At 43.0% G+C, this 14,603-nt stretch overlaps 1 long non-coding RNA gene across 5 annotated transcripts in view; it reads left to right on the forward strand.

Annotated features, from left to right (window-relative positions):
- Positions 1-14,603, forward strand: part of LOC135323188 (uncharacterized) — a 90,954-nt gene that overhangs the window by 23,702 nt on the left and 52,649 nt on the right. For 4 of the 5 annotated variants that reach the window (XR_010384421.1, XR_010384424.1, XR_010384419.1 and 1 more), the window contains one exon: positions 1,269-1,492. This is a non-coding gene — a long non-coding RNA (uncharacterized LOC135323188). Of the gene's footprint in view, positions 1-140; positions 982-1,268; positions 1,493-14,603 lie in introns of those variants that run through there. The other variant, XR_010384422.1, reaches the window with a different exon arrangement.

The raw sequence follows: 14,603 nt of genomic DNA on the forward strand, positions 1-14,603 counted from the left end.
TCTGTAAATACCCAAGGATTGTGTTATTGGGCTCTGCTGATTTGAATCTATTCTTTAGAAAGTACATATTGTAGATATATTTTTCAAGCATGCATGCTTTTTTTTTTATTATTTATAGTTCTACCCTCTCATCTCTTGGTGTGACATTTCATGGAATCCATGAAACAGCCCTAAGCCATCTGCCTCTTCACACGTCTCCGTGGCGGTTTTCTTCCCTGACTAGAAGATGGTTCTGCATAGGGAATTTTCTTTGTTCCCCTTTTCTTGGAGTCTCTCTGTCTGTCTGCCCACCTCTCACCTGTCCAACTGTCCATATCTCTACCCACTCATTCTTCTGACTTGTTCCAAAAAGCATTTCAGGCAGCTTACAGAAGAACAGATACCAAATAAACAGGTGAGAAAATGGGGCCAAGTTCAAACTGTGAGGCTAGGAGGCGGGCCTGTGTTAGGGTTGCAGGCGTGAGACACACGCGTCTGCCCTGTGACTTATATGATCAACAGCAACAGTGTGCCTGAGGCTCCCAGCAGACACAGGGAAACAGGGTTTGTGGGAGATGCTCACTGGCTGTGAAATAAATAAGTGACTTAGGAGAAGCCCAGCCTTTCCAGCTACTAAGGCTTAAGAGAATATTTTGAGTGTCTTCCAAAATCAGGGTATTGAATCTTTTATTTTTTCAGTGTTCTATGTATAGGTGGTTACATTCTATACCTGGAAATTTCTCCAAAACTGCTTCCCACGTGAGTCCCATGGCTCGGAAATGGGGTGGTTCTGCTCATTGATGGGTGTTGGTCAGAAACATAAAATGACAGCCTCAAAGGAGCCTGGGATTTGTCAGTTATGTTTTGTCAGTGCTGTAGATTTCAGAAAACACTTTCACCGTTTCTCTCCATCTGAGGTGGCAGCGTGCTCTGTTACCAGCATCAGGAGCTCAGGGCTACGGGATGGTGGGGGCTGACTGCACTGCCGTGAAGACAGCTAAGGTAGTTACTGCAGGCGTGGTCCTTTCACATAGTGCATTTCATGTTCTTTAATAGGTTTTAACAGGTAGTTAATTAACTGTGTTAATTAACATTTAATATATATGATGCTTTGTTGAAAAGACAGTTATAGGCAGAATATAAGTTGTGAACACTTTGAAAACGGTTTCATTACTGAAATTTTAGTAGGGAAGATTTAGTTTATCTTATTTATGCCTCTCTTTAAAAGTAACAAAGAAACAAGACAGAAAAAGCAGAGGATGATTTCTGTTCTTCCTCTCGGCTTGCAGGTGCCCTCACCTCCAGTGGCATCCATCCAGACACCAGCACTGACACTGGCCGTGCTCAGAACTGCCTCAGCCCTGAAGACACAACTGACAAATAGAAGGGGGCCGTGCCCTGTTACAGCAGGTGCTCTCACTTTGTGGGTCCTTATGTAACTGCGTGGTGTTAATCAGGATCGCCAGTTCTACATTGTGTGATGCTGATGCCGTGTCTCCTAGTTATTGTTTCTGTAAGTACTCGTGTATTTTTTTCAATGTGTGGTAGTAGACATCTAAAAATTCTTTTTTTAGATGAAAAATAATGTGTATTTAATATAAAAGTCTGAAAAAAGGGGCAAAGGGTCTATCCTGATCCCACTACTCAGAGATAATAATTAACACTTTAACATCTATTTTCTGTTCTTTTCATTATTGTGTATCTCCTCTGTCATAAAAACCAGCGAGCACTCTGTGCCTTTTTACTGTGTGGAGACCTCCATTTTCCATTGTGCTTATTACACATTTTTCTACAATATTCTATCCCCCCTAGCATGATTTTTAATGACAAGTATAGCATTCTGTCTTGTGGAGGCATCTTCCATTTTAGTTCGGACTTAAATAAACTTTGAAATTCCAAGTATACTTAACTGAAGTACTGAAAAGAGAACTGTGGTGGTACCAAAAAGCCCCTACATCCCTTCCCCTTTTTTCCTGAGAGTAAAAACTGCTGAAAATGTGGTGTATATATGTCATGACCTTTTTGCCTATGTCATATATATATACACATTCATACATACACGTATATCAGAAATCTATCTATATGTGTGTGTATATATGCTTTATTGAAAAATAAGGCCATACTATAAGTTTTCTGCAGCTCGGTTTATTCACTCAGGGGTATATCATAGACTTCCTCCCAATCCAGACTCACCCGGTCCTTTCAGATAGAGTAGAGGGGTCTCCTGATATGTAGGTTTGGTCTCTTGTGCAAGTACACCTTCGGTGGGAGAGTACTGTGGACAAGACCTTGGACCACGCCGAAAAGCTGGCCCCTTAGTGCCTACAGCTCGCCTTGATTTACGGCATCATTGTCTTGATGGTGGACACTTAAGTTTTCTCCATTTTCCACTGTCAGAAATGGTGTTTGACTGGCATCCTTCTTGTACAAACATTCCTGTGACCTTGAATGAGTATTCCTTTAGTTAAGGTTTCTGGAAATTCAGTACCTGGATGTGACAATTACATACATCACAGGCTCCTTTCAAGTGACTCTAGAAATTCCTTCTCCTGTGGGGAATGAAAAGATGTAGAATAACTTATGTAACCAATTGTCTATCCCTGGATATTATTTCACTTCAGCTTTTCTTCCCACCATTGTAAAAAGTGCTGTGTAAATGCTCTGATGAGTACATCTTTTTGAACTGATTTTTTTTTCTAAGTGAAACGATTCCTAAAAGTAGAGTTCAGTGTGTGTGTACACACGTTTTTCAGAGTTTACATATCCATTGACATGTCATCCTCCAAAAAGATCGCTAACAGTTTGCTCTCTCAAAGATGGACACTAGCTAGAATATCTTTTAAAAACATTTGCCAATATGATGAGCAAAAGTGCTTTTTCTGTTTTAGTTTGCACTTGATGACCAGAGAGGCATTGAGCATTTTTCACTCATTAGCCATCTGACTTTTAAAAAGTGAATGATCCCTTTTGTCCTTTGCACACATTTAAGTGAGGGAGCTTCTTGTTGCTTTGTGACAGCTCTTTGTATGTTATGAACATTAACCCCTTGTCTTCATCAACATGTATCACAGAGCTTTTACTTGTCATATCTTGCCTTTCATTTTGTTCAGTAGGTTTATTTTTGTTGTGGCCCAAAATAATCTTAAGGTAGTAAATGTCTTCTCTTTGGGTTTTATCCTTGATTTTATTCTTAGAAATACTTTCTTATAATGGTATATATCTCTTCTGTAGGTTTTTTTAATTTCTAAGATGGTGATGATAATAGTACTTGTTATAGAGAGGAGAAGTTGAATTAATATGAGCAAAGAGTTGTATTTGCTGTTATTAGTACTTTCTAATATTTACATCACTATCTGTAATTTTTCTTGTGGTCATTATGACTGGAATAGAATTTGTTTTTTCCAGGTGATTCTCTGATTGTCCCAAGACAATTATTGAATTCATACTTGGCTCTTTGATTTGAAATCCCACCTGTAAAAAATACTTATGTATACTAGAGTCTCTTTTTGAGCTCATGGTTTATTTCTGTCAATCTTACTTTCTTATTCCAGTGCTATATCTAACATATTGTAAAAATTTATTTAATATCTGACAATGCGATTTTTTTTGATTTTTTTTTCCATCCCTAATTTTCTTGGCTAGTATTATGACTTTATTATTCCTGAAGAATTCTAAAATACTTTTTTCAAGTTAAAAAAAAAACTGATAAGAGTTGTCATGGGATTTTTTAGTAAGTTTTGAATTATATTTAGGAGAACGTACATCTTTACAAAACTACTTTCCTCCATACAATATGTTGATGTCTCTACATTCACACCTTTTACTTTACCACTCAGTACAGTCCTGTACTTTCTCCATGTACAACATGGGCATTGTTTTAGAGTTTATTCCAGATTATTGTTGATGTTTTTGTTAATTTTGTAAGTGAAAATTTTTTGCTATTATATTTTTTAACTGTTCAAACTGACACCTAGGAAGGCAGATACGGTTTGTAAATACTCACTTTGTAACTTGTCATTAAAAATTGTAAGTATTAAGTACTTGTTACAGAATCCTTTCTTTTGTGTTTTTAAAAATTTGTTTCTAAGATTCTCAAAATGGTCATAGCTAAGTAGTTTAGGTGGGGAGACAGATGGAGAGAGGTAGTGTGGCTCATGTACAAACTGTGAGCAGTTTCATGGCTGCCTTTAGGCTGGAGAAGCCCCAGAAGAACCCAGGTTAGACAGGGGGTGGCTTCGTATGCACTTGAAAGCCAGCTTTCCTGCCTGTATGGTGAAGCCTGGTGGGCGTGGCAGGTAGGTGATCAAGATCCGATGAAGGTCATTGGCTGCACAGAGCGCTGTGTCTGTGAGAACTGGAGACCTCTGCCATGGGAAATGCTTGGTGCCAGGAACAATGCAGGGGAGCTGGGGAGCCTGTGTGTTAAGGATTTTCCAGTCCTGGGAGTGGGAAGATGAGACTCTGCATTCAGATCTGAGTTTGAATTCATCCTCTCTTGTTTACTGGTCCTCTGACTTTTGTCAAGTTATCTACCCGCTTTGAACTCCTGTTTTCTTGTCTCTCAAAACAGGAGAATTACAACCTGCTGCTAGCATTTGTTCAGGGTAAATTATCTGTGTCTACAAGATGTCACGTATAGTCACAAGCTCAGTGAGAAATAGGCTGTCGCTTCTTCTGCAACTCAGTGCTCGGCAAGACATCGGGAGAAAGACAGTTCCTAATTTGTATGTTATGCCAGTAGGAACAAAATTAATGTTTTGCCTTTCCCTAGCAGTATACTTACTCCTTTGCTTCATTTACCTCTCCTCCTTTCCTTTCCCTTCCTCCACCAGAAGATCCTGAGACTCTCTCAGAACACTAGATTCAAATTACTTTAAAAGTTGGCTCATTCCCTAGAAATGACAGTGACATAAAAAAATTTGTTCACATCCCAGACTTGACTGTATTTGATTTACACACACACACACACACACACACACACACACACACACACACACACACCTGGCTACCTCTCAATTCCTGAGGGAGAAGGACCACTTTTTCTGAGTTTTCATTCACTGAGCGTGAGAGCAAAGTCTCTTACGCAGATTTTCTCCTGGCTTCATGCATGGTTTTTTATTGGATTTCTCTGTGGCCATAGAATTATTCTCCTACTAGAAGAGAGGAAGTGGAGACATAGAGATTCTGCTTAGATATTGGTGTCATCATATTTGAGTTGGAATGGACTTAAGACAGCATAGAGTCGTAACTTTTTATGGGTGAGAATCCATGATGGTGTAACTTGGACAAGAACCTGGGTCTCCTGACATTGTGTCCACATGGATGAAGAGGCAAATGGGTGTGGGATGGCAGGTATCCTTCTTGCTTGAGTTCCAGGGTCTTGCTAGTTTTCATTGCTCAGCTGCCTTTAGTTTATGTCCATGTGGCCTCTCATGGGAATGTCACTCTATCCTGATAGATTTTCTTATCAGCAAAAAGCTCTGGACCCACTCACATTGCCCAGGGTTTTTCTGCTGACCTGCTGACACTTTATGTAAATGAGACCTAAGAAAACTGCTGGATATAAAACCCTTATTTTTATCATTTGCCCTCGAATTCCATAGGAAAGGGGTGCTGTCTCAGGCTGTCTAAGGCTTGATCTGAACAAAGATAGGGTGATAGTTTGTGCTGCTGGACCATCACAAGTGGAATGGGATTTCCACCTTAGTTTTTAGAATCAGGCAGACGAGTTCAAATCTTGCCTTTACCAGTTAATAGCTTCGTGACGTTGAGGAAGAAAGTTTACTTTTTTGTGTCCAATTTTCTTTATCTGTAAATAAGTTCAGTATTTATTTTAGGGTTTTTGTTTTAGAATTGAATGAGCTAATTGCCTCACTTATACCTAAAATACTGATTGCGTGGTTCTATGCTGGTGCCTTGGTAGTTGATTACTAAGGGAGTTGGCAATGAGAATGGGGGTGGGGGACCCCTGGATCATAGAGCTTATATATTCCAGGATATGCTTGTAAAAGACTGGATGTGCAGTGGGTTTTTAGTAAATGTCTATTCTTTTCCTAATCCCCATTGATTGTATATATATATTTATAGTAATATATGAACTTTTTTGTTGCAATTTAAATCTCTTTGTAGTATTTAAAATATGTAGCTATAACAAAAATACGTGAAATAAAATGATTTGATGTTTATTTTCCTTTCAATAATGAAAACAAAAGAAAATAGAAAAGAAAAAGTTTTGTAGGACTAGAAATAATTTTATTTCCATGGAATCAAGCCTTTATATTAAGTTTTTTGGTTTTGTTGTTAAATGGCATGTAAAATTAATAGGTTGTGACTTCAGTGTTGATAGCTAGGTGAGTTTCTTGTTATTGTTGTCTTTGATGAATTATTTTCACTAGATCATAAATGATGTGTGTGCTACATATTGGAAATGAGGAAGAAGTGGAGACATACTAACTCCAATGTATTTTGTTACCGAGTCCAAACTCATTCTACTTGCCGCATGACAGGCAATAAACTGGGAGATGAGGTGTTGGGGCAAGGAATAGTGACTTTATCTGAAAAGCTGGCAGACCCAGAAGATGTCAGGCTGATTTCCTGGAGAACCCTCTTCCCCAAGTCAGAATTCAGGCTCCTTTTATACTGCAAAGGGGACGGGGTGTGGTTGGTTGTTGCAAACTTCTTGCTGTACGAATTGTTTGTCCTTGGTGTCCTTTGTCCTTGCAGCTGTCCATGTGGGTCAAATCATGGTGCCCCTGTAAAACCTTCAACAAAAATAAGGTTATTCTTTATTTTGCAACTTGAAAGTCTCTACATAAGTGCAGAAGAGCTAACATCCTTAAAGATCAGAGCCCAGAGAATAGGCTCTCCTGTATATTTCAGGCTAAAGTCAACTTTCTTTCACAAAAGGTGTAGAGCTAACTAGTCTGAGCCTAGAAAAGAGGGCAAAGGATTAAAGCCAAAGGAACAGATCCAACACGGAGTCAGATTTCTTCTTTCCTATTACAATTTCTTTTTCCATCTCATAAATAATTTTAGTAAGAAACATAAGCAATTTTGTATTTTTGCTTCTTAATAACTGATAAGTGGGCTGACTACATTTTTGTGAGCAGGGATGCTGTGTGGGCCTTGGGGTCTCAGCAAACTCTTGTTGAGGGTGGTTGACCCCGCAACATGTCTAATGCCCCCAGGAGTGTTGGTGAGGGTCCCCCCAGCCTGGGGCTCTATTCAGGAAACAGCGTATGGGCATTGACCTCTGGAGACCTCTTTTTCGGCTGCAGGAAATTTTTTCAGATACTGTGATTGAAAAATCACTCCAGCTGGGGATAATTTGGGATAAAAGGAAGAGGAAAATTGTTTGGAGTAGAGTAGAAGAGAAATGCAGAAGATCAGGGAGGCTGGAGGCTTGGCAGCTGGGCCTAGGGAGAGATGGGAGCAGAGGTGTGGAGGGGCCCGGCTCCAGAAACAGCTCCTGCACCTGTCCCCGCACCCAAGCCACACAGCTTTTAATTGGCCTGGGCCACTCTCCTGGCTGGATGTCACCCTGGGCAGAACCTTGAGAACTGAAGTTGACAGGTAGGCAGCACTCACCTAGGGGGTCACTGAGGACTTTGTTCAAGTCCACAGTGCCTTTTCTGGTCATGTGTCTTCACTTGCCCTTTATCTCAGGATCTGAGGAGCAGGAGCAAGGAACTCAGGGAGAGACATCCGACTGTGTTAAGAGAGGACTGACAGAGTGACACGGGAAGCGAGGACTATCGCAGCAAAGTAAAATGACTTCACAACTATTGCATCAGACCTGCAGGTATGAGAGAGCCTAAGCCTGTCTCAGAGTGCAGGGGACAAGCAGAAAGGAATGGTAAAATTTCCACTGACAATTGAAATTTTGCAAAATAGCCTGCTACTTTTGGTTGTATCACTTGAATGAATGCAGGTGTGTTTCTGTGGGCATTTATAGGTTCACTCAACCCCACCAGCCCCTCTTGCCCCCATCAGGGGTGGGTTTTCTCAAGCACAGTGCCCCTCCTGCTTTGAGGGGCCACGCTGTGGGTCCTCGCCTGGGGCCGGACTGCTACAGGGCACTGAGTCCCCGAGGCGTGGCCTGCGAAACACGACAGGAACACCTCTGCTCTTGACTGAGGGCCTCCTTTTCCCCCTGCAGTGTTAGAATGCCGGTGACTCAGTTAGAAGCGTGCATCCAAGTGGTTCTTCCTTGTCATCACCATCTGGAAGCAGAACCTGAATCTTCTGAATTTCTCCAGAATGTGATTTACAATCACCTTCGACAAGTGGTTGTGTGTCCTCTTACAAGCGGAGGTTTTACTGCCGTTTTCCTGGAACTTACTCACGACTAGTCCATCTGATTTTTCTGTGCTAGGATTCAGTATGGCCTGCTAAACATTCTGCAGTCAGATCTTGAAACCCTGATGAATAGGATTATTTTATTTTTTATATGATAGTGTTTTACTTTCAAAATTCAGAATTTTCTGTTCTTTCACTTTTTAGGGTGGATTTGGAGAAACAACTTTGTTCTTACTATCCTTGCGACCTGTTGCTTTATGCCTCTAACCCGTCTTCTGTCACTTTTTAGGCGGTTCTATTCGTGACCCTGTCCAGGTTGTTCATATTATAAAACATAAAGTCTGTGAAAGTACAGTTCCTTTTATTCTGAAAGCATTCCACAGATACCACTGAAATCTGGGTGTGGTTTTAAGAAGACAGAAGTATTAGAACATGTACTTGCAGGTTGCTAGTGCAAAATCCCCAAATCAAAATTCTAGTTAAATATCTAACATCTTTCTAATCTACCTTGGATTTGTATGGATAAGTGAAGCAGTTTGCTAAGAACTCAAGACCAGGGTTAGAATACAGGCTTGTGTAGCTCAGCAGGTCCTCCAGATGTGATGCTCTGCCAGAGGGTGGGGCTGAGGGGAGAGGGCGGGTCCTCCCCTCCCTGAGCTGATAGTTTCTTGGCAAAGACCTTCACCAGGTGAAGAACTTGGAATTTCTTCTAAGAACTGTGGGTTTGAAAAGAGTCTTAAAAGCATGGGAGTGACAGAATCCCATTTGTGTCAAGTAGGGAAAAGTGGCTGGGGGGCCACTGGGAGACTCATGATTCCATGTGGGAAGTATTTGTGGCTTCCACCTGAGAAGTGGGACGGTCAGTGGGAAAAAGCGAACAGATTGAAGTCATGTTAGATGGAAAAATGAAAGGATGAATGATGTCTGTATGGGTAGGTTGGAGTAAGGCTAGGGTTTTTGGGTGGATTAATACGGTAAATGATGGTCCTGCTGTGCTCTGAGGAGGGGAAGCTGCAGAGGGAGTTCTGCGGGAAAACTGATGAGTTCAGCTGTGGGTAAAATGAAAGGCTGTTAGATGTGTGGTCTGGGAGTTCAGGTGAGAGCCAGTAGTGGGTAGGGGGCAGGGGAGAGAGACCTTCAAATCATTTTATCTTGTGAATATACAAAAAAGTGTGAGTAATACACTTATGCCTCTATTTTCTGGATTTAAAACACATTAACATTTTGCTATATTGACTGCAGAGGTTCTTAATTCTTTTAATACAAATAAAATAAATAGAAGCAAAATAGTGGAGTTAATGAAAATCTTAGAGTTGACGTGTGTCCTTGTATGTATTTTGATACCTCATCTGTTTATAACCATAATCTATTAAAAGTTAAGTAGTTTAGCATAAGAGTTAAACAGAGGGACATGACACACTGTTGGGGGTTGAAGCTGATCTTCTCGGGCAAATTATGTCGCCTCTCTGTGCCTTAGATCCATCTTCTGTGACTTCCCCCGGGCCCCTCATCACAGCTGATTTCCTAGATTAGAAGTTGGGAGGGAGGCTGCTGTAGGGAGAGAGAAGTGGCAACTGCCACGGACCCTGACGAGAGAGACAAAAACAGATTAAAGCCGATAAACTGAGTACAAACAAATACCCTCCAAAGAGAAAGAATCCCAAAGTCTTTTGAGCCACTTAGCGTAAGGGAAACAAAACTACGTGGACCCAAACTTCTTGAGTATGTGAGTATTGTGGGTGGAAATGTGTCATCAGAATAGATTTGAGAAAAGGCGATTTGGTTTCCCTTGATGTTTCCGGTAAGGATGGACAGCAGAAGGGAAAACCCCCCGCTTCAAAGTGAAAGCTGCTATTTTGTGTGAAACTGACCAAAGGTTGGAAACGAGTCATCATCAGTGCTGGCAAGTGAACAGCCTTCTGGATTGGGTGGGGCACCTACTGTGACTTCCTGGTGACCTGCTGGGTAGGGGCTGGGAGATGGGCAGTAGTTCTGCCTGGTGACCCGGGCATAAACCTGGGCTCTGAAGCTGCTGGTCTGACTAGCAGAACTGGGCACAAGCATTCTTAATGGGGCAGCTCGGGATGTGGCCTGGGACACCTGCCATGCTGAGGGCGAGAGGAAGTCTCCCTTGAGGGGGTGTCCTGCAGAGAGTGGAAAAATCCACCTGCAGGGACGGAAGAGCCTCTGAGCAGGGTGCCGGATACACAGGCATGACTGGCCTGAGCACGGAGGGTTCGGTGAGCCGGAAGTCATACAGTGGCCGGAGCAGCCTTTTTCCTGAGAAACTGGAGGGAAAAGATGTTGAAAAGGCAGACTGAGGACAGACCCTGTGGTGGGTTATCAGTGACCGGAAAGGACTGGTCAGGCAGGCACGAGAGAACCCTGTGAGCATCCCAGATGGGGCGTCACGCTGAAGGGAGGAGCAGAGTTATAGACTTTGCCACTTATTAGCTGTGTGACTTTGAGCAAGATCACCCCACCTCTCTATATAAATCTTCATCTGTAAAGTGACAGAGTGACAAGCTCATGTCATCAGAAGGCTTAGTTTAGCTCTGATCCTCTGTGTCCAGTCCTGTCAGTGCTGCCCTGCAAGGTTCTGCAGCGGCTGCTCTTACCCTGAGATGGGAGGGCGTAGAGGGACATTGTAGCACATGAAGGCAGGAGGGGGGTGCTTTAAAAACAGACATGTAGCCGCCTGCAGCTGCAGACCTGCAGGCAGTTTGATTGATGGTTCTGGAGAGGACTTTGGAGGCCTTAGCATCGTCTTAAGACTTGCTTTCCCTTGGGGACCCGGATTGCCTTTGCAGATTAATGTTGAAGATTTGAGCTTCTGGAAAAGCTGCTTTCAGAGATGGGTATATATGTAACATATCGTCTAAAATAAATTGCTTTTATTTAATGTGTGGGACTTTGCAGCTGTTGGGAACAGCTCTTTTGGCCTGGTCACGGAGGACACTAAGGGTCAGCAGAGCATGCGGGAGGGCAAGAAGCTCACAGTGCTGCTGCGGGGTGTTCTCCCCAGTAGGGCGCTCTGCTGAGTTGACTCTTCTCTGAGTTTGGTTGCCAGATGAGCAGACAGCAAATTATTGAGTTCTGGTGGGATTGTATAATGACAGGAAGAAAGAGGGACCCGTAGTTGTCTGGACTAGGACAAGCATTTTGTTCTTAATCCAGTGTGTTTCATTGCGGATTTGATGAGTTGTGTCTGTTCTGGATCTGATTTGGGCTAATCTGTATATTTGGAAAGGAACCGAGATGGAATTATTGCAGACACCTTGTTCTTTAATGAGTCCTGTGCAAACATAAACACGGATGAAGCATACGTTTGAATTTAGTGGTGTAGGGAAGGGTTTCTGCACATTACAGGTGAAGGCAAGGCAGAATTCCTCTTCTTTGTGGGCAGGGAATTGAGTCCACCTGTTTTTTCTGTAACGGCTTCTGAGAGCAGTTTATGGTAATTAACCAGCATTGACAAATGGTGGCACACATTGAATTTAAGAGCTGGCCGGCTGCAAACTTGTGTATTGGACAGGTGGATTTCACAGAGAAGTGATGAGGTAGATGGGAGAGAGAAGGAGCACAGGCATGAGCACCCCAGCTTCAGGTTTAAATCAGCATTTCCACACCATAGGAATTTGGAATAGAATGTAACCTCAGCCTGTTGGTGAATCAGTAAAATGGGCATGATAAAATTCACTTCTTCCTGGGTTTGTTGTAAGTTGTGTCGACTGAAATAAATGTTCAGCATAAAAGTTAAGAGTTAAGTTTTATTCGGTGAGAGGACTCCAGCGGGGATGACAGCCTCTCAGATTGCTCTGAGGGACTGTTCCAAAGACGTAGGGGAGGAGCTAAGATATATAGGAGCTTTACAACAAAGACCAGGTAGTTGGACCAATAAAAGATTTCTTGTTATCTAAAGAAAACCAGATATCTCAAGTTAAAGAATTTAGTGCTTTTATATTTATGGGAGGAAGCAAACATTTGGGCTCACTGAATTCATTCATTTGACAAGCACCTAGCTATCTAGGGCCAGTATCCTGTCCTTTCTTATTCTGAGTCCCCTCAGAGGGCACCATTGTGAGTGGCTGCAGAGGCTGGGCTGCAGGCCTGTCCTCGCTGGGGGGTGGCGGCAGCCGCTGTTGACTTGGTTTCAGCATTCTTTGTTTACTGACATGGTTGCAGTATTTTCATTCACATTGTAGTATTTTCGTTCACGGACTGATTATGGATAATCTGCAACCTTGGAAAGCAACCGAGATGGAATTACTGCAGTTACCTTCTATTTTAATATGCCGTGTGCAAACATAAACACGGATGAAGCATATAAAAAAGATTTGGTGGTGTAGGGAAGGTGTTCTGCACACTACAGGAGAAGGCAAGACAGAACTCCTCTTCTTTGTGGGCAGGGATGTGGGTCTACCTGTCTTTTCTGTAGCGGTTTCGGAGAGTAGTTTATGGTAATTAACCAACATTGACAAACAGTGGCACACATTGCAATTAAGAGCTGGCCTGTGCTAACTTGTGTTTTGGACAGGTGGCTTTCATAGGCAAGTGGTCAGGTGGATTGGAGAGAGACGTAGCCTAGGCCTGGGCTCAGATTCAGGCTTAAATAGCCATTTCCTCACCAAAGGGCCTTGGACTAGAGTGTAAATTCCCTTAACCTGTTGGTGAATCTGTGAAATGGGCATGATAATATTCATTTCTTCCTGAGTTTGTTGCAAGGTGTAAACAATATTATAACACACATGAAGCACTTAACACACTGGCACTTAGCAGTGTTCACTGCGTCCGTCCGCCCCACTTAGCGTGTGTCAGAGACGTAAAGGCAGCATGTGTCTGTTGAGGACGCACTGGTGGCCCCTTGAATATATTGTGAATTTGGTGATTTCCTTTAATCCTTGTAACTGTATGTGCCATGGGCAGTTATTTTCTTGGACAGATGAGGAATCACAGGGTAAATAAGACTGTGTAATTTGCCCAAACTCAGACCATAATTTTGGGTGCAGGGTCCTAGTTTCAGCATGGGCCCCTGGGCCTTCTGGCCTCTCCGTTCAGCAGGTGTGGGCTCGCCTGTCTCCCAGCCCAGAATATCCAGCAGGCAGCAAGACATACCTTGCCCTGTGCTTTTTGAGCAAAACCCAGGAGGGGAGGCAGGTACTAAAGGGATAAACATAAAAACAGACGACAGCAAACTGTGATCAGCTTTGAGAAGGAAAGGAACACACCTCGCTGTGCAGAGATGGGAGCTTTCCCATCGGGGCTGCTCTGGGGGCGTTCATCTCAGCTAAACAAGCTCTGCTGCTGCACCAAGGCAGGAAGGCAGGGCGTGTGTGGCCAGGTAGACTGAGCCTCGCTGATCGTACTCATTCACCATTAAGCAGCAGCTGTCACGGGCACTTACCTTGTAGACAGATGTTGGCCATAATCATCACGCGCATTGCTTGGTAGTTGTATTGGCCCCACCTTTGAGATGAGGTCATTGAAGCTGGGGAGTTTGCTGCATGCCCTTTTATACCTCGGAAATTACCCCCACTGGTCTTTTAACCTAGACTGGTGTGGATGTCATGTCCCAGCCCTGTGAATGGCATCACGTAGCTTCTCCCAAGTGACCCAAATGACTGACATTGATTTTCTTAATTCGTAGGAAATGGTATGTGACAATAAGAGAAAATGGTAGTAAGAAATTGTTTGGAAAACTAGAACAAAATCCAATTCTTCCCCAGCTGGGGAAGTGTACCCAGTGTCACTCACTCCACTCACTGCCTGGCATCTCCTCCCTGCCGACTCCGTGTTCAGAAGCCAGTCTGAGCCTTTGAGGAACATTTTGCCTCATGACACTGTTGACTAGGACCTGCGACAATTCTGTCCCTGGTTAACTCTTTCTTCAAAGCCATTTAAATTTTATGCAGGCTCCTCAGTTCAAATGTAAGAATAGCCTCTTTAAACTTCTTGATGCAGCTCCTTAGTGAAGATATTGTGAAGGAAAACTAACTAAAACCTGGGAGGTATGAACATAGTGACTGTAACCTCAGCATTTTGTGAAGTTCAGAATCAGAGGGGTGGGAGACTCAGGAAAGGCTTAAGGTAGCAAGGGTAAAGTCAAAGGGCTCAGGCTGTGAGACTGAAACATCTCGGTCCCAGCCAGCAAGGCACCTGCGTTCAGGATGGTCTGTGTGGAGAGCAGGGTTCTCACAAAGAAAGAAGAGGTGGGATGGGAAGGAGAACAGTTAGGTTTTTACTGGGGAAGGAAAAAGTGGGCTGAACATTTCCTGGTTGAACAAGAGGACTGTGACATGATGTTCTTGTATTTTGGAGAGAAGGGT

This window comes from Camelus dromedarius, chromosome 16 (assembly GCF_036321535.1).
Source record: "Camelus dromedarius isolate mCamDro1 chromosome 16, mCamDro1.pat, whole genome shotgun sequence".
Taxonomy (NCBI): Eukaryota; Metazoa; Chordata; class Mammalia; order Artiodactyla; family Camelidae; genus Camelus; species Camelus dromedarius.